Source organism: Falco punctatus (assembly GCF_963210335.1).
Source record: "Falco punctatus genome assembly, chromosome: 11".
NCBI classification, from domain to species: domain Eukaryota; kingdom Metazoa; phylum Chordata; class Aves; order Falconiformes; family Falconidae; genus Falco; species Falco punctatus.
This window is the reverse complement of record NC_137591.1, coordinates 6,568,808-6,590,299: the sequence shown is the minus strand read 5'-3', so window position 1 is coordinate 6,590,299 and position 21,492 is coordinate 6,568,808. Positions and strand designations below refer to the sequence as shown.

General features: G+C 40.5%; 1 protein-coding gene across 9 annotated transcripts in view; it reads right to left on the bottom strand.

Annotated features, from left to right (window-relative positions):
* The window catches only part of GLIS1 (GLIS family zinc finger 1), a 214,094-nt gene that overhangs the window by 173,855 nt on the left and 18,747 nt on the right, over window positions 1-21,492 (bottom strand). The gene's annotated exons all lie outside the window — the stretch shown is intronic.

Below are 21,492 nucleotides of genomic sequence, written 5' to 3'. Positions count from 1 at the left end.
TATGGAGGGCAAATATGGGTGACTAGAACTTTTGGGGGCCTGCATTTCTTTTATACACATTTTAAAAACAGCCTTTTGTCATCTCACAAAGCAATGCTGATGTGCCTCCTCATAGGCTCAGGTGGCTCTATGAGCAGTTGCTTCATCTGTTCCTCCAGCTTTCAGAAATAACCTGTTCCAAGCATGTATCTGTAAGACAAGGCTCCTCTTCTTCCAGAAGTTCATACACTCAAAACAATCACCTGACCCAAACAGGTACTTGTTCAGAATGGCAACTTTTTCTCTAAACATCTACCACATGCATGTCGGGAGCCTTGCCACCTTGCCTCATCCCAGGACCTTACAGGAAAAGGCATAGGTTTCTTCTGCCTTGCCTTCTTCCAACAATGTCTTCAAGCATTTTCTTCACATTCCCCTATCTATCGCCTGTGTAAGTGGGACAGGTAAAGTGTCTTCACTAAATTAACAGGCTCTCAAATTACTATCTTGAGCTATAAAGGGCTAGTCCCTTCCCTATAGAGACAGACAGCTTTCCCTTCCAAACTCGGCATTTCCTTAGGTTATAATCATAATCCTTTTTCTGAAAGGATTAAAGGCCTCAGAACCTCAAATTATTCGTGCCTATGCTGGTTCTACAGCTAAAGCATTTAAAGTTCACACATACTGTGAAAGGGACATTTCCTCAATTCTTACAAAAGCTACAATTAACAGCCTGAATTTTGCATTGAGATACTCAATTTGGTCTATAGGCCATGTATTACTATTTTTAGAACTACGACGACTGCTCAAAAGCTGAGATGAGAACATCTTTCATGACATTTTTGTTTAAAAATACTGGTCTTGAGTCCCTCATTCCCTGCTCAGCCTGACACCAGAGGAAACTTTGAGAAAAGGCCAGAGTTTCAAAAATAAGAGTGTCCATTACCTACCCAGTATTTCTCTCCCTGTAGGACATCCTGCTAGACTGATGCCTTGACTCTGCTTGCCAAACAGTAAATATTTAAGATATATAATGCCTGATCCCTCTGTGTCCCATAGGAACTACTTCAACATAAACAACTGAAGGAACTGATTTGTGTTCCCTCTCCCATTTTAGTACAGAAAACAACAAATAAGAAAAATCCTCATAAAGTAGTTTGTCAGAAAGCCTTGGCTTTATCACCAGCACATATATTCCTATGATTTGCAAGTCTTCCTTCCTTATAAGAAGTCTGACTTCATAGTTCAGCACAGTTTGATCCAGAGACAGTTGGCATCTTTACAGTGAGTAGATAAGTAATGTTTTCATGCAATGTGACAGTAGTTACTGTGCATATAACAGAGTAAAGTAATTGACTCTCCTGATTTATTACAAATGCTATCAACACAAAATTCACAGTAAGACTTTCATTATATTATGTTTTCAGTATAAACATCTCCATGGGCTTTGCTGATCCATTTTACATCCAAAAAAACGTAACAGCAGGGATGCATAAAATATAAATATGTCTGAGTCTGTATTTTGACTATTTCTAAGAAATATGCTTTAAGCAATTAAAATGATAAATAGAATAGGAAAGGAAGCTACTTCATTGTTTAAATCCAACATTTCATCCGCAAATGATTTCACAGGATCTTTCTCTTCTTCAAATTGTCCTTCCATCTACCTGGACTTCCCCCTTCCCCCATCCCCGAAGGAAATGAACTACTGACAGCTTGGGGGGAGATAAGATTTATGTGTCTTGAACACTATAAAGACTTATTATATATTACAGACAAAAGTTAGACAGCTCCTGCCAAAAACCCAGTCTATACATCCCTAGCTACAGACTGAGCTGGTGCCATAACCTACCATTTGAAATGTGTTTAAATCAGGCATTACCCAAGGTACAGATCAGGTGCTTTCAACCACCCAAAAACATCTGTACGGCACATAACTGTGCTGGTGCTGCTGGCTTTGAAGAACTACAGCACAATGGAAAAATTTCATACCATCTGGTTCATGACACCTGACCCATCTGTAATATCCAGCAGTCTAGGAGTTTTCAGAGAGGTGGACCACTCCTCTGCTATAAGGTACCTTCAATTCAAAAAGCTTCAGTTTGAGTCTCTCTCATACAAGGTCAGATTCAAAGCTGGGCTTTCAAAGGACAAAACTGGGGGCCATGCACAAAATGTGTCACTGTATTCACACTCCTGTCTGTGTGTCAGATGCAGATGAAAACTGAGTATTTGAGGATGTAGAAGTCTAGTTAGGGTATTTACATGAGCAAACTGGCTACACTCCTGACATCATACTTGGCCTTCAAGGTGTGAAGATTCAGTCCTCAATGAGATAATGCTTTTGCCTTAATTGTGAAAAACTTTATGCAGCGTTTGGGTTAGGCTTTCAAACATCACTTCTTTGCATGGCTAGACATGAGACATTCATTAACTGAAGCGTCAAACAAGAGCAGATGAAAGTTCTGTCACGAAGTATTTTTTCCAATTCCACAATTCTTTCAGCAGCTATAAGCAAACAGTAGCACTCTTGTCCGTCAGGAAGAGTCTTGTGGGCCAGACAGATCCTATTGGCTGGAAATCAAGATAACTCCCACAGAGATTTAAAAAACAAGAAGTAAATTGACCATTCTAAAATCTTACAGACGTTTGTTGGCAAAAACGTATACACACATAAAAAGCAGATTCTGAGTCTGCATCTGAAAAAAGATCATGCAAATGTTTACTTTGAAAAACATCTATTTCTTCTATTCCCACCCTTAATATGCTAGCAGTAATTTAAAGTATTTATTTGCAAGTTATCATTTTTAAATTCAGGTAGCAAGTAGTATGCATTACTGTGGCTGCTGGTACAATATCCTTCTAGAAAAGTAGGTTTTCCATAATCCTCATGGACTCCACCTTTAGAAAGAAGTCCTAGGACACCTTAAAATCTCATTCCTTCTTAATTGGGCTTGTATATCTACTTTCTTGCACATCTGAATAAAATACAAAGATGATCGCTAGCTAGGAATTGCTGCAATTATCAAGACATGAAAGTCCAACAAAACACTGCTTTCCATCTCTTTCCTTCTTTGTGATATTACCATGCCTTCTATGGACCAAAATGTCATTTAACTCTACCATGAGAGGTAGGTGGGAGAACAAACTTTGAGTGGGTCTAACCTGGAGATTTCTTTATGCTTCAGAGACAAGGACTGAGCTGATGATCTATAGTAAAAGTCCATCAGTAGATCAGAAAGGTCCTCCTTACGGAAGGACAATAAAGCTCACTCCAGCATCGTACAAAATTTATACAGCTAGTCTGGTTTAAGATTGTCAGGTTATTTTTTTAAAGACTTTCATGCAATCTTCATGAATGGTCACTGTTGTGCTGCTCACTCAGATCTCCAGAAACAGGAGTCACCACAAGAGATCTTATTACCCATTGTTGAAAACAAAACAAAACTCTCCCTTCTGTAGTGGAAGTAACCATAGGCAGCCTAATCGCCTTAGCTCCACAGGTGTCTGCCAGTGGGATCTTAAATGGCTGCCTTCCAAGCACATGTAATTTGGTCTAGACCCCAGCAGCCAAATCTTTGTTTGAACACTAGATATAGAGCAACTTCCAAACTCTTCTGCAATTGCATGGCGTACGGTATGCATATGTTCAGCAAGGCATGTCTAACCTACTTGTAGATAAACAGCTCTCCTATCATTGCCTTGTTCAGGCCTAGGTCCAATGACAAAATATTCTGCTAATGAAAACAAAACATGACACTCAATCCTGCCTTCCCACTGGCTGAGTGTGAAATATTGCCTTGCAAAGTAGTTACTGCCACCATTTTAATGATGACAAAATTAATTCCAAAAGTTAATCCTTAGCTTGAATGAAGTTAGCTAATCTGTCTGTTGTGTCACTTGTGTTCAGAAAGGAGGTCTGACTTTATTAAGCTGTAATGTTGAATTAGATACTCATAGGAAACGGCTTCCTTACCTATTCCAACAGCCAAAATTAGCATAGATGAAGAAGTGGTGCTCTCATACTGGAAATGTTATAGGACTTATCCTCAGAAACAGCTATTATAGGATTACAGAACGTGCATTTAAAAGTAGAAAACAGAAGATGGCAGGAAGAGCACTGATTCACATTCATTCTCTTTCTGTCAGACCAATACAGCTCTACTCCCTACTCTCACTGAGCCAAAACCTCTGAAGAAGCAGAGCAGAGAAGACCTCTAGGAGCTTCCTCCCCAGCTTCAAGCTTTGCTGAAGAACCCTAGCCCTGGCCTGCTGTCCTTAGGCTGGTGTAACTTGGTTGAAGTAACTGCTGCAAATGCACTTCAGTAATGACCCAACCGGAGGCCTTTATTATTCAAGCCCCCAACTTCCACTGAATACAACAGCTAGTATTAAGTCAGAATTCAATGCTCTCTAGAGACATCAACAAATCTGCACAGAGTTCAGGGTAGTATCAGGATAGATATAACTTCCTGCCTTTTACAGATGATGGACTGGAAGAAGGAGACTCAGTAAATCAGTCCAGGACAGGTTGTAGGACTGTGTTCAGAATAATGCTCTCCCTCAAGTTCACAGTCTTCTCTAGCTGCCTCTCCTTGTGTTATGCCTCAGAATGCTTTCTGAACTATCCAGGAGGGTTTCTGAACAGAAAGAATGAGACAATTTCGTTCCTAAGGAAGTATACCTCTTCATCCAAACATGTGCAAAGGGGGAACAGTACTGCTACAGACCAGGGCAGGGATGGGTGCAGTTGGTCTGAACAGTCACATAATCAAGATGTTCAAATGAAAACATGGAGTTGTAATGGTTGACATTTCTGCTTGCTAATTTTTCCCGTTACTGCATACGTAACTCAGCTTGCCTTACATGCGTATGTACATGACAGTTTTGTAACTGTCAGAACACTTACAAATCTTTCTATGGTCAAAGTATCTCCAGGCCCCTATTGAGATGCAGTACCCTTTGTTTAGATAACATACGAAAGGCTTAAAGACAGTTCCTCCCAAAGGAACTTTTTAAAAAAAAAAAAAAGTTGAGAGAGGGAAAGAGGAAAACTGAGGCACAGGGAGTTCAAGTAATGTGTTCGCAGTTGTACAGAAACCTGGTGAGACTTGGGAATTAAAGCCAGACTTACCAAGGTCCAGCTTAGTTCATTAACCACTAGACCCTCTTTCCTGAAAACCCTACTTCCATTTTCAGTTGCGTAGAAAATTGGAGCATTGAACTAAATACTTGGCACCAAGCATCAATACTGATGGATCACTTAATTTCCTGATACCTCAAATCATCACTACACACATCGTGGTCTCTTGCTCCACAATATATTCAATATATAGTCTATTTTCACAAAGCCACAAGTAATTGTTTCTTCATCTGTTAAGATTATTTTGGCTGAATAGAGGTTTTTTGTTTTGTTTTTGTTTGGAAATTCTGCCAAGAAACCCTTTTTGGTGGATAGTAACACATTTAGGGACTTGTTACATTACAAGTTAAAAGGAAAACTTGATTAAAAATTATATTCAACAGAATGGAGTTGGCTGAAGAATCGGAGCATCAAAGAATGGGAATCTTTCCCAGTAAGGCCAAAGTTATTGCCCAGAGTCCATGGCAAACAATGGAAGTATTCATCAGAAGTAGTGCACCTTCCCTACTGAATGTTTGTAAGAGCATAGAAAAGCAGAGCTGACCCTGGTAATCAACAAGCTAACTCTAGCTCAGAAAAAAAAAATTACAGTCACAATGTCCACAATATATTTCAAATTTCAACCATGCTTCACAAGGTCAGGCAGATCATGTTTCCTAAACAACTTAAAGTGTTAGCTCACATGGCTTCAAAAAAAGCTCTTTAAGGAGAAATGAACCCCTGCAAGTTTTACATATACCCATATATATACATACAGAAATACCTAGCGTAAACTTTCAAGGCTTTCAGGAGACCTACATATATACAATGGGTTGCCAACATGAGCTGAAGCCCACAAAACCCAATTCTAAGACAGAGTAAATACTACAGCCCTGTTTCACTGCTGGAACAGTAGATAGTGGCTTCTTACCACAATTGACCTACTGACCTCGGGATCTACAGGTCACTGAAAGATCTTGAGATGGTCTTCTATTTTGTTGTTGTCTTTCACTGTAATAACAAGGGAATGATTTGTATTCAAGTACATACAAGATACTCTTGGATTGGAAGATTCTCTTGGTTTAAAACAGAATCCAAGCCAGCTGCAGGTAGTATCAGCAGTCACCAGCATTGAGCTGCAACAGTTCCATGATCTCAGTAATCTAGCCAGCTCCTTTCACACTGCAGTTTACCCACAGATGCTAAAAATACCTCTCCATGAGGGTGAATTTAACAGTGAAATGGAAGACAGACAACCATCATTTTCTGAACTTACAAGAAAGCACAACACTTCTGCGGATACTCCTGTAGGTATGTTACCTATGGGTTGGAAAGTCATTCCATTCTCAGTCATCAGAGGAACTAAGCCTACCTCAGAGACAAACCTTTCCTTGAAGAGGAACCAGTTGGTGAAATACTATGGTCCCTTTCTAACTGGTGACCTCCGTGAAAGGACCCAGTTCACTACATCATAAGTCAACGTTGCTGTTGGGAGCCAAAGCAAAGGATCAGGGATTGAAACATTCATGGGAAGAAATCTACTTCTAGGAGGGAAACAAAATTCTCCGAGTCTATGCAAAAATGCAATGGATTACTGCATTGATCTGTCAGACCTTCTGTGTGGATACATGGCAGACCGAACTGCTATACTGCCATTACCAGGCTGCTTTGTGCATTACAGACACATCTCAGCTTTGCTTATCTGTCCATGTGGTCAAATCACCACAGCTTAACAGCTGAGCCATTCTGTCTGTTCATAGAGTAAGCATTTTTAGCCTGAAGCAGGTGTGAGATCATTCCTCTCAAGTATTTTTTCTATGGTAAGCCAAACTAAGTTGCATTGTCTCCCCATTTCCACAGGCCAAGAGCACAGTAGGGGACAGTCATCAGTGTAGCTGGCACATAAGAATTTTCATTTTGCAAAAATGAACAACAGTTACAAAAGCAGAAGACTTTCCTTGTCCCCTGTCCCTGCAGAAAAAGCCCATATTTGTCAAAAAACCAAACTTGTATATTAAACAGGGATGTCTCTGGCCAATTAAAGTCACAATTTTAACCTGTGGTTAAAAAAATTGATCAATTTAGGTGACAAAAACACATTACATTATACGAAATTCCAAGCTGACATGAAGAAGAGAAAACAAAAAACAAAGAGCACAAGATGCTCCCAGTGGCTCAACTCCATGAAAACTGTGGGTGTAGCACATGAACCCTTCCTCATTGAAAGATCAGGACTAGTTCTTCTCAACTCTGCTCTAAACGGAAGAAAATGCAGCTCTCAGACATTTAAAACCTGAACAGCCACTGGTCTAGTTCCTACTCTCCATCTTTTCTTTTTTTTTTCCTTCCCCACAAAGCTGAGTTTATAGTGAATGAACAACTTTCTTAGCCCTGACTGCACGCTGCAAACGTTGGTGCTACAGCATGGACATTATGACTTTAATAAAACTAGAAGCAGCTAATGGTTAACAATAAAAAATAATATTTTTCCTTCAAGCAATTAAATTGTAATATAGGGCTCTCTAATTCCTTCCTGTCTGGTCCCACGGGCCTAAGAATAAAGCAACATGAGAAATAAATAATGTGTTGCTGTTACACTGTTTCAAGCAAATCTTAAAAGTCTCTACAGGAGAAATATTGTCTCCCTCATTAATTCTGAAATCTCTTTTATGGTTTCATATATCAAGTTACCTTTCTGCTAACCTTTTATTTATATGCTAGTTTACTGCATTACGTTTCCAATTCAGCATTGTTTTAATGAGTAATTTGGCTTTGATAAGTCTATGACACATCACAGACAAATTCATGTTATGTTTAGCCCAGCAAACACTCCAAAATAAGCAGACACCCAGCATTCAAAGGGCCTGCAATATTTTGCAACCACACCTTAACATTAGTTTGTTTTTATTTATTCCCTTCCAAATGCAAATAACTTCTCAGCCCACTTTAACAAAGAAGTACTAGCAGCAGACAAGAAAGGGATTATGTTACAAGGAAGGGAGAGTTCAGTAAGCATTTAGACATGAGTATTAAAATATCAGAGTCTGATTTCTAAATCAGACCCTGAATAACCTATGTGGAATGAAAGAAACAACCCCAAAACTGCAATTTTAACAATCTGGCACTCTACTTAATCTACTATTAGAGAAGCTGTATAGGGTCTGGTCAAGATCAGTCTTTCAGCAGCAGGTGTTGTGTGAACAGATGCAGCCTCTTCTAAATGTTTTTATGCAATCTGGATGGCAGTTACACACAGGTACCAGAAGGCTCTACGAGCATAACAGCAGCTTCTCAAGCCTACAGAGTAATTTATAAGCATTTGCAAGATTGCACTTACATGAAAGAACTAGATAATGTACAAACAAACATGCAGTGGAAATGAAACCATCACATCAAGGGATCTCAGGCAAGAGAAAGAATCTGTATCTTGAAGTGCAATCAAAGTGGGATTTAAAGGGTAAAATGAGGTGAACTTTCAAAGTGTCTGCTGGACTAAAAGGAGATGAGAAACCCTCTAATTCAATCAAATATATATATGGGTTTGGGTTTGTTTTTTTTTTTAAAAGAGCTATGAGACTTAGCTCAGAAACTAACCCCAGGTTGAACCCAAAAAGACTGCAAGCTGGGGGTTCTGCTTTCACTATACAGCTTCTTCAGGGTTCTTCTACCAGTCACTATGGCCTGTCCTGTGCCTTGGACTTGCAGCTATTCATCCTAGGCAGGAGGCATACTTGATCTCATTTACTGTCACCACCAGGGACAGACATTACAATGAGAAACATCCTTCTCATGCCACCTGGGTTGCGAACCTCCTACACAATGTAACCCTAACAGTTACAGAACCTGCCCCACAACGATTCAGAGAATCTGCTCAATGCATCACCTCTGTTCCAAAAAAATGGCAAATCAACCAAGAAAGTAAGTGTTAATTCTCCAAACCTGTAAAAAGATTGTTAGCCCAATTCAAAAGGGGGTTGGCTCTGTTTCTTTTTCTTTATGAAAGCATAAACAGCACTGAGAAGAGTCTGTCTTCCCATTTCAGAGGAATTGCATTAGGATACAGATCCTAAGGCACAAATGTAACAAAAAAATTAAGTTTTAAAGTGTTAGCAGATGTTTAAAGTACATGCCTGAAGTGAGTGTGTGTCAATCAGCTTAGCTTTGCTTCAGAGAACTCTTCCATCTGGTAAGACTCCCTAGTATTTTACAATGACACACGTGCCCCCACACACCACCATCATCTTCAGTGATAATGTGTGTCCTGGAAACACTACTTACTGTAGCTTCAAGCCCTGCGTTTTATGAGCTTTGAGTAATTCTGAGCATTCAAAAACCTCATTCCAAAGGAGAAGAATAACAAAGTTAAAAAAAATAAATAAAAGGAAGGATGGATAGTGGTTGACATCAACAGAAATGGGCACCAGAAGTTTCTTTCTCCCTGCACATAGTTTTGGTTGCACTTACAGGCTGCTGCATTGAATAGCTTCATCAGTTTCACATTAAGTGAAATTCTACTTTTGAGCACTCTTCTAAAAAAGTGGAGCTCTAAGGATTTCTGGGTTACAGTATTTACTTATATGCAGTGCTCTTGGACCACATATTCTATCCTCGGTCAGTAAGCACTTTGCAAAAGCTGGTAAGTATCACCTGCATCATTCTGTAAGCAGCAAGCCCAAGGTATGGAGAAGCCCAACTCATTTGAGATTGTAACGACGAGGTACAGTTGGGCCCCAAACTCAGATCTGACACACAGCCACATGACTAGACTTCAGCACTGTAAACAGAGACAGATGTCATTCAGTTGGGTTATATACCATGCATACATAATAAGTTTTACTGGACTTAGGATGCAACATATATCACCTTTGTTGGCAAAACGAAAATGCTAAATTAAGGATTCAATCTTGTAAACACTGACTGTGAGCCATTCCCAAGGATGTCCCTGATCTGTAAATCCAAGCTCACTAATAACACACTTGTGCAAGCAGACCTTTCAAGTCAACAATACTACTCAAGTATATAAGGACAATGAATGTACTGGAGTATGAGACTGATCTTTCCAAAACTGAAATAACTGATTTCGTAGAATCATAGAATAGTTTGGCTTGGAAGGGACCTTAACAACCATCTAGTTCCAATGCCCTGCCATGCACAGGGACACCTTCTACTATATCAGGTTGCTCAAAGCCCTGTCCAACCTGGCCTTGAACACTGCCAGGAATGGGGCACCCACAGCTTCTCTGGGTGACCTTTTCTAGTGTCTCATCACCCTCACAGTAAAGAATTTATTCCTAATATCTGATCTAAAGCTACCCTCTTTCTAGCTTAAGGCCATTATCCTTTGTCCTATTACTACACGCCCTTGTAAAAGAAAATTTTAGAAAACATTCTGGAAATAAAGAGTAGCACAGTGAATTATTAAATGTAAGAACATTTCATATCCACTGAATTATGTCTCCATTTACACAGCATTACAGCATACACAGCATCAGGTTCGTCAACTACTTTTCACTTAAAATTTAGAAAAGAACAATATTCACTTTTTATCTTCCTTCTCCCTCTGCTTCTCAGTTACTTCAGAATGCAGAGAAGAGACAAAGAATATAATGAAGCCGCTTTTTTAAAGAGAATTATCTGCTGTTGCTTTTCAAAATTGTTACTGTTGCAACAATATGTAGGATACTTCTGTATCTTTTATTCACAAAAAAGGTTATTTGTATTACACATATTTAGTACATTTAAATATGTAAGTATATAAACATATGTACTACAGTATACACTGAACTGTTCAGATAAAAGATTTGTCAGAAAGGACAATGTCTTAAACCACACAGAGCGGAACAGAATTGTTTCTGTTTCATGGAGTGTTTATTCCACTCCATGAAACTATTTTTCCTGGTTTTTTTCTCAAATGGGGCTCATCACTCTCACCACCAAAACTGTACCTACAAAATGCTCTATAAGAGCCTGAGTTATACTACCATGGTTTAATCAGCCCTAACCTAACCAGCTTAATGAAGAAAATTGTGTAAGTAGGAAAACTATTTATCCTGGGACAAGGCAGATAATTTTGGTTACATTTTTCCAGATGGCTTCAAAATCTGAAAATTAGCCAAACCCTTTACCCTACCTACTGAAAGAGCTCGGATGCCTTCCCTGGCCAATTCATAAAAAGAACACGCTGTATATACTCTATATGGCATGATACTCTCCATTCTTGGCCACTAGCACAGGGATATAATTAATCAGTATAAGCTGATAATGTATTTTTCTTTCCGTTTATAGTAGAAATGCAGATCAAACACAAACTTCTTACAACCTCTGGATTTTGTATTTTTCCCTTGTTCTCTTTGATCCAGTAAGCTCTAATGGTGGGAAATCAGGCAGTGTTGCCTCCCAGCAGCACAGACAGCTGGGATAATGCTAGTGGTATATGTATATGTACTTATGTATATATTTATGTATACATCTCTCTCTAACATAGTGCCTTGAACATGCTTGATAACAAGGACTCTGATAGGGCTGTTTCTGACAATCTAGAACACACCACCGAAGACAGTGATGCATGTTAGACATGGACTTTACCTCAGTGATACCCACTGCTCAGTTATCCTGCAGCACAGCACCCCCTGTGACTGTCTCTGTCTGCATACCAGCCGGGTTTCCTTGGAGCTGTCCTCTTCTTACAAGAACCCTCTCTGTACAAGGACACACCACCACAGCCAATAGGTCATCCTTGCTTCCCAAGCACCATCCAGGGAGATCCAGATGTATGATTTGGCTTGGCAGGCATCTTCTAAAGGCTTCCTGCCCAGTCTGTTTAGATTCTTTCAGCAATGCCCCAGCACCATCATTCTGCATCCTTCACAGCAAGGACATGCAGAAACATGAACCAGCAGTAAGCAAAAAAATTATGCAAAGGAAAAGGAACAGGTCAAAGAGGAACAATGCTCTGGCAAAGCATGGCAGGACAAAGCAAAGGAAGTAGACAGCTAGGGGAGCCAGCAAGAGCCTTTCCAGTAGGAATCCATGTTGAGAGGTAGGGATTCCTGCCTGGCAGCCTGGTACCAACACTTTGACTCCAAGGACAGTTCTTTTATGAGACATGAAATCATTAATAGTGCAACTAGTTTTCCTAGTAAAGCAGTATCTGTTGGTGCTGAAGGAACTTGGGTTTCCTTCAACTTACAGACATAGAAAAATCTAAGTCAAGATGAGGATTTCTGGATCCAGTTTCTGTCCTATCACTTGCACCACTATGTAAAACTCAAAATGAATTTTGCTGACAGAAGTCAAGCTTCGCAGATGAGACAATTTAAACATCAAGGAGAGGGCTGTGAAAGACAGATAAGCATTAAGATAGAGGGGATGGAGAATCTCTGTTCTTCGCGGCATGTAAGAATTGACTTGGCAAAGATCTACCAGAAATGGTGTGGGGAGCATTGATTGTGGCTGCGGAAAGAAGGATGTCTATTGTCTCTACAGTTTTGGCCATCATCACCAGCCATTTTCACTGGTGACTGAAAGTGCTATTTTCCAGGAGAACCTGACAACCCAGCTACAAGGGCAGAGAGTTGTGATGTCCTCGCAAAGCTTAGGGGTATCATTACTAGTATAAGCCAAAACACAAGAAATACTCTTCTACCTGCCCTTTCCATTCAGTATCCAGTTTCCTATTTGAAGTGACCATCTTCCTAAAAGTCATACATTTTTCCATTTTATGTAGGACTAAGGGACTAAGCTACATTTTGTTCAGTATTAAGCTACATTTTCGCCTCCCCCCCCCCCCCGGGCTTTTTTTTTCCCACCAACATTGTGCATCTCTAATCTGTATCAATTCCCAACAAAATCATTCCCATTCTTTTCAGCTTCATTCTTTTTTTTTCTTGTCTCTGATCTGGTATTCAATCCATCTTTGAAGCCCTTTAAATTCTGCTAAATCCTTTAGGAGGAAAAATATTAATATAACAACATTATATTACTTCCAGTACTATTTTATATTCTCTTCTTTTTCTTCTCTAACATCTGTTGTTTTGGCTTATGCCATATGGTAAGGGAAGGAGGGCCGAAATCTCTATAGAGAAACATCTGCATTATGAAGATTTTAACTTTCTAAAGGGAAAGAAGGCTTATTCTAAAGTCTCACGTAGGTAGCGATGTTTTAGTGAGCAAGCTGGAGGTGGGCAAAGAAGAATTCCCACTGGATTTGTTGGAAAGCAGGAGTGTACTTTAGCTAACATTTTCAAATACAACTTGCTCTGATGATACTAGGTGTAAGGTCTTGCTTTAACTCAAATTAAATCGCACAATTTATAAAAACATCTCTATTCACTGAAAACTATTTCTTATATAGCTTTCTTATTTTGCAAATATTTTTAGTTATCTACCCTGAGAAGTCCAAGCGAAAGCAAATCATACATGTGCCTATAATTTGCATTCCTTCCTGCAGAAGACATTGAAGCATTTTTTTCATTTAAATACTTGAAACCTATAATTTTAACACATTTTTACCATCTCATTCAGAAAAGATATTGCTTTTAGATGAAAAGTAAACAGCTATTAATTTGGCACAAGTCTTTCAGTTATGAAAAGGAGGTTACAGGAAGGAGGTGAATATTGCACATCAACATGTAATTTTAATTTGTTGTCATAAAAACTATACTTAAAATGTTCTTATATTTGTAGTGAATGGTGCTTCTAAAAGTCTAAGCTGATAGGAAGTTAAAATGCTATAGAAACCAACTTATGAACTCACGGCTATCTTCTCATGCAGCCATTTCTCTGTCCTAGAGAAGATGCAGCTTTGAGGAGGATCCAGGTTAGCACAAATTCAGCCACAGAAGGCTAAAGCTCAGGAGTGAAAATGCTGCACCAAGCCAGAATGTGTCCTTAGATATAACTGTGTAGTTTTAATCGGTGGAAATATTCCAGGTTTGCACCTGTGTAACTGAAAGCAGAATGCAGGTATCTGCTTTCCCTTTAGACTTAATATCCAGTTAAGACAAGAAAACAAATTCAAGCTGTTCCCAATTCTTATGTTCACCAAAAATCCTCTAATTGCTCTCCATGGGAAATACTTCAAGGGTACTCTTACACTGACATGCAAAATACTAGACAGGGTGATTCCCTACTAACCTATTAGCAAGAACTCTGTGCAAAGCCCCAGATATCAAGGTGGGGACAAGCAGTTCCATCTGACTCTTGCCGATTTACCCAGTTTGCACCCGTATAAACTGAATTTAGAGCATGTTTACAGAGAAGTTTGTAGCAATATCAAAGGCTGCTTGCACAGATCTTCTGACTGCGAATCCTGAAGCATACAGAACACATGTAGGGCCAACAGTAAAATCAGTAGGCCATAAAGGGTCACAAGTTCTTAAACAGAACTGAATAAATTCACTTGAAAGACCAGAAATACGAGGTAGCCGGTGGCTCACAAAGGGAGAAAAACAAAACTCAAAGTTTCCAAAGAGCAAAAGCTTATTAATCTTTTTCTGTTCAGCTTCTAAAGTTTTATAACCACATATCTCACCTATAAATACTCAGTCTAAGACCAACGTGTCTTGTTCCGTGTAAACTCCCCAATCAATGCTGCCTCCTTTTCTATTAATCCACCCTTTAAAATACGTTCTTTTATCAGGTTTTAATGTCTAACATGATTTAATCAAGAACACATGCCTCATAAATATCATCTGTCATGTTCCATTAGTTTCATGTGGAAAAGTACAAGTCAATAAACAAAGGTTGTGCCATAAATCTGCCTTGAACACATTATACCTCAAATAAGAAAATAAAAACATGTGTGTCCTTTGACCTGGATATTCTTAAAATGGAACTTCAGGTATTGTCTTATGCCTTTAAAAATGTCTAAAGCATTCACAATTAATTGCATACCTAAGCAATTTCAATTTACATAATGTTGATATGGAGACGGTGATTAAATAAGCACTATGCCTTTAAGGCACCTGTTAAATAACATCACTGCCTCTGGGTTAAAACTGATATCCCGGACTGCACAATGAAAACCAGGTCTCTCCACCATGCGACTCTGCTGTAAAAATCCCTCATAACTCAGAGGAGCCATTGGGTTCAGTTATTAAAAGAGAGAGGGGAAGAAAGGGAAAGGAGTTGGGGGGGAAGGAGGAGAAAGCACCTTCTCTTGTGCGCTGGATAGAAATGTGGTTGCTGTAAACACCAGTGAGTCCAGACAGCACACACAGGATCCCTGTGAGCTCTCCTCGGGGCCCCTCCACCCCAGCACTGGTGGGCACCAGTTTGTCACCTTTCCTCTGATTTTCCAAGTACGCAACTAACATGAAGGACTCAGTTTTGGTACTTACACCAATGATCAAATTTGATGTTTAGGTCATCTGGGAATTTTATTTAAGGAAATTCCCAACCTTTCCAGAGTTGCAGGCCATGGTCAGTGCTTCCAGCCTCTCCTCTCTTTATGGCACACAGCAGTTTGTGGCTTTTGGTATTTTCCACTAATGATGTCAGTTTGTTACAGGCTGTTGGGGAGTGCTTTGTGGCTTGTGGGTGGTGGGACAGACAGCCCCTTGCTCCTACCAACCCAGTGGGCTTTGGATTAGACAACCTCCTTGCCTATCCTTCTGGTCTAGAGCAGCACAATGAGAAGGGCCAGAGTTTTCACTGGGGTGCCTGTCCATCCCCCAGCACCTTTCTGTGCAGTATGCTGCCCATTGTGCTCTAGAGCCAGCCAGCTTGCTAGGTGGCTCACTCAATTTAGCTCTGCCTGAAACAAAATTCTTTTCCTGAGGTCCCACTGACTTCTGCAGGATCTAGAAAGTTGTGAACGGATTCCTGGCTAAAACCAGGGAAAATGGACTGTCAACAGCTCTAGAGTCCTTGAGAATAGAAGTCAAACATTTTCCTCTCATGCATTGTGAAATCTGAGGAACAAGCAGCCTACAAATCAATAGTGCAATTTTGAAGCTTTAAAAAGAAAATAAAGAATATCTGTTTTTTTCCTTAATGACTACTTTGATCACACACACACCTACTTCCTGCAGGTCCAGTTTGACCTCTTTGTGCAGATGGACCTATACTCATGTCCACAGTAGTTGATCTCCATTGGTTTCTAACTCTTCCTGTTCCTCCTGCCTTTTCCCAGTGTTCCCTCCCTCCCATGTCCAATCCCACCTTCAACTTCTCCCAACCCTTCAGCCACCAACAGATCATCTACAATGTACACAGATTGTCTGGGTGTCCTGACCTGCTCATCATTCACCTTTCAGAAGGAAACAGGTCAACACATTGCCTCTCCCTGCCCAACTCTGCAGTTGGAGCATTCACTCCTGTGGGGAACAGCTGAAGTTAATGTCAAACAGTTTTATGCAAGTCCTCACACAGAGTTTTCTAGGTTTCATTCCTTTCTCAAACATTCACCTTTGAAAAATGGGAGCTGTATATCTACAATCTGAGTAACTCTCTGATTCCTCTACCACTGCATTTGGAATTACAGGGTAATACTATTAGTCAGGAACTGGTAAGGTACAGCACTTCTTTATATAGTTACCAGGGTCTAACATTCACTTACCCAAATCTCTGCCAAATCTCTGTGTTTTGTTAAATAATCTGCCAGAATTACATCTTGTCGCAGGAGTGTCCACTTCCCTTGTTCCAACTAAAACTGCCCAAAGAACATCCATGTGCCTTATGACACTGTGCTCACCTGTGCAGGGCAGCAAGCAAACCTCAGCTTCTGCTGCACTCACAGCACTGCCGGTCTGAAGTTGCACCTGGGATATACACCTTCTTATGGGTTCCTCCAGTTTCCCAATCATGGCTTCCTGGTACCAGGCAGGTCAGTCCCAGCGTAGGTCAGCCAAAGCTGTGACTGGGTGTTGTGGGGATGGGAAGAGGCCATGTGATGAAAACACATGAAGACGACAATGACAGCAGATACAGGCAAGGGAGGAGGAGTTGGGCAAGCAAATATCACATTCAGCCAGTGGTGCTGATGTGGCTGGCATCTCATGCAAAGCCATAAAGGCATTCCAGCACCACAAAATTCCTGTAGTATCGCTCAGCATCACTACTGAATTTACCTGAAAATAATCAAAACAGATTGACAGCCCACTATTGTGAGTCTCTGCAAGGAAGGGGCTGACAAAGGATATTCCTGTCACCACAGGAACTACTCTCCCATCGCTCAATTGGCAGTACTATCAGACCTGTGGGCCCATATTAAAACTGTAAATTACACAGTACCACAAGACAGCACCCACAAGACAGGAGGGTGATCATCATCACAGCACCCAGCAGAGGAACTCTCACAGCACCCCAATGCAGCCCTTCATCACAAGTCAGAGTTTAGAAACCAGCTGAAATGGCTGGGCAGCAACTCAGACCTCTGAAGCGTCTCACAGAACACACTGGGAGTACATGAAGTATTTTATCTTATATGTTCAGTGAGAGGACACTTCATGTTCTCAGTGCCAGACACATAATCGGTGTATGGTACACAGTTCACAAGTGCTTACTCCCAAGCTCCATCTAACCTGGCTGAACACCAGTGTCCTTTGCTAGCAAAGGAACAAGTCTCTTCCAAAAACCTGCATTAATTACAGCTGCTCTCAGGGCCCATATAAACCTCAGGTTCCACTTCTCAGCTCTTGTGTTTCCTTTTTTTTCCAATAAGAAAATTTTAAAAAGAAAGCTCATTTTCTGGGTCAGAAAACTACACTTCAGAACAGTTTGATAGGAAAGTCTTTTATCTTTTCTTGTAATTTCCTGAGATCTTTTATCTTGCACATCTCAGGTGGACTCCAATGGTATCACCTGGCAAGGAGCCAAAGGAGCTCTGCTACTAAACCAATGTGATAAGATCAGCACTGAATAGAGGAAATGCCAACAAAAATCTCCTATTTTTCCCTAGATTTTCATTCAAACAAATTAGTATGTCACTTTAGTTCCCCCCTCAACAAAGTCCCCCAAGGTCAAAGTCATCCCACCTCAGTAACACAAAATTAATAAAAGAGCTGTGTATTTTCTCCAAGTCGATCTCCCACCCCGCTGCTTGCCTACAAGGCCTCAACTCCTTGGTGGAACAGATTATTACATGGCATAGCTTTCTAGGCAACTGCCTGCATCATGTGCTGGAACTCACGATGGGAAGAATACAAAATTAATACTATTGCACCACTCACAGAAGACACCATAAAAGGAGACCCACAGAAAGCATGAGCTATGTAACATTCAATGCCAGAAGTCTAAACACCAGATCCAGAGAGGTATTTAGGCACCCAATTTCCACTGACATCAATGGGAGTTAGGTGCCTAAATACCCCTTCTCTGGATCAAACATTTAGCAGAGCAAACTTTAAGGCTTGATATTTTTTTCAACAGTTCTACAGTTCCTACAAATTCTTCAGCACCTCCTTTGAGGAGCAAGTCCTTCAAAGGAATGCCTAGGAGACTCACCACCTTGTCTTGCCGGAAAATAACCATCCAGTTCTCAAAGGAAACAGACTGGATCTGGTAAGTAGATGAAAAAAAGCTCACCGTTTATAACATTGTTCAGGTGTCACTGCTTGGCTTCCTAGGAGCCATTCAACCCTGTGGATCTCTAAGGCAGGATCCTGTCTCTACTACCAGGCTTATGGAGAGGCAACACAATACGAGGCATCTGACATTGTTGAAGAATATCTGACAGACACAAACTGCCTGTTAAAATTTACAGATTGTTTTCAGTTAACATAGGCATCCCCCCGTTTCACTGGCTCTTAAAACGAAACAAAAAAACACCAAGAAACCTGTCCACACTAACATAAAGCAAGAAATGGATAGGGTTCTGTAACTGATAGTCTATAAAGAAATTGAACTGCACATGCTCTTAGTGGGCACCAAAAGGCAATCACTTGCCCCATTTGGAAATATAAATCAAAGATACCACCCAAAGGAAAAGGGAAGGAAAAAAAGGCCCTTGTGATGACAGTTCGGATTGAAATTAATTTGCCCACTTGCAGAAATTCTGAAAGTGTTTGCTCTTGATTTTTCATCCCCACCACATGGCAGCTGCTTTCTTCCAAAGCACACACTCATACTGTTGTGGGCTGTTGGAGCAAGACAGCCAACACTGGAAACAGCCATGTCCCATGGTGGCATGGCAAGCAATGGGCACAGCGGCCACACCACAGGGTGTGCAGAGCCCTAAGTACATATACAGACACAGACTTGTGTCTGGCCCAGGGACTGACAGAGGGGGAAGGTGTCACAAATATAAATCTCAGGCCAGGGAGCCAAAGAACTCAGCCGAATTTTAGTCACATGGGTATCTCTCAGTTTCCTTTGGCTGCCTCAATCAACTGTGGCCTGAAGTTGTAAAACCTGCCCACAGCTGCTCTGCTCACCCCCAACCTGATGTTTCACACTGTGACTTTATGCAGGCTTGTTTGGGTCTAACAAGGTCCTTATTTTTCTACAATGCAGGAAATAAGGAAACCAGCCATCAATTATTAGAAGCGCAGCAGATCTGAGCCGTGTGGCTGTAAAACAGATTTTTCTTTAATGAAACTGAGCTGGCATTTGCCAGAAATAACAAGTGCCCAAGACCAAAATGTAAATCAAAACTAAAGGAGAGTTTTCAAAACTTTGAATCATTGGTAGCAACAGACAAGCTCAGAAGGAGGTTGGTATGATTTTGGAATGTCTTAAAAATGTGTGACTAATATGACTTCTAAAGACATTATTTGTGAGTTAGTATTTCAGTCTCCCCACAGAAAGAAAACATCATGACCAGAGAGGGCCACAATGTTTGCTCTAGTAACTGTGTTAGTATGTCACTATTGCTATGCTAGTAAGGAGGCTATGAGCCTTTGTTTTCATTTCAGAAAGCAAAGAAAGGGAAGACATTAATGTTGAAAATCATCAGCGCTTAGTAAGAAAAGGAAGATTGCAGCTGTTACCCTTTCCCCACATGTCCAGGTTTTAAACCCAGCACTTGGTTTTAGTTGGTCTCAGCCCAGGTCCTATGAGACGGTAGGTTCCATCACAACATCTCTGAATAGAGGCTAGTCTAGTCAAGGAGTGGTGCTGTTTGCTGAAGAGAGAGACATAACAAGAGGAAAGAAAGGGCGGGTTTGGAGGAAACATTAGTTGCTAGTGATTGCCTTACCATAATTACTGTCAAAACTGTGACTGTGGTGCAGTAATGCTCCTCTTTCCCCAGCCCTCTACTCTTTGTCATGAAACCCAGAATGAGGTCCTAAATTTGGCCTCAATATGGGTGTTAGGCCCAAAGATTGCAATGCAGAGAGCACATGAAGAAAGAGCAGCACCAGTTCTGGCAGCAGGAGATGGCCTGGAATCCCATTTTTTACAGAGTGCAAGTGGCAGCTGTTGGGATGGTCCAGCTTGTTCATCTAGTGATTCCACCATTGAATGCAACTGTCCGTGGTTGCAATTAATCATTTCTTCCATTGGAACATCCAAACCTGGATCAGCAACTGCAAATACCAGAGGATTTATCACATTTTGCTATGCTTGCAGTCAAAAACACAAGTCTTCCTTCTTGTTTGATCTTTCTCAGTTTCCATCCATGAGATGCTGTTCTGCATTTATCTGCATTCAAAAGAACCCTCAAGTATCACATATTTTCTCCTCTGGTGGGCTTCCAGAACAGACCACCACATTGCCTCTAATCTTCCATTAGTTCAGCAGTACCACATATGGGTTAGAACCTTCCAGTTCTTCCACAAATTCTTTGATACTTCAAAGCCATTTGAGCTTTAATCTGTCTTCCTGCAACTACAGTGATGCTTAACAGAAAGCTAACATCACTTCTCTATGCTTTTTAATAAAGTGTCATATCATCTTCTACCCCATTAGAAATTTATTTTGTCATACCAATTGAATATGACATCCCAATCCTCTTCAGCATCACTGCTTTCCAGGACAATACAGCCTCCCATCTATAAAAAGAGTTGATACTCCCCATACCAAGGTATAGTGTTTGACCATATGAAAATATTCATTGTCCAGTTCCTGATCATTGCTTAAGAAATCCATGCCACACGCCAGTCACTTCCTAATTTTTACTCATTATTCCCTTAATCTGAAGCAACAGACAAACTTTACTGGCAGTGTTTTTCTATTTTCTGTCAGAATTTCAGTAGAAACTATTAGATAACATTGGGAACAAAACCCAAACTTTCAGAGTTGTATACAAAATACTGTCACTGTACAAAACATTATTGTTACGCATCTCCATTTCTATAGATAAGTCAGTTTTTACTCCATTCAAAAGGCAACATTATTGTTTTCTATACCATCTGTCATCAACACTGCTTGTGACAATTCAAAACATATTCCAGAAGCTTAAGTCTAATCTACCAGCAAGTTTACCTCTGCCAGCCTCACTCCAGGCT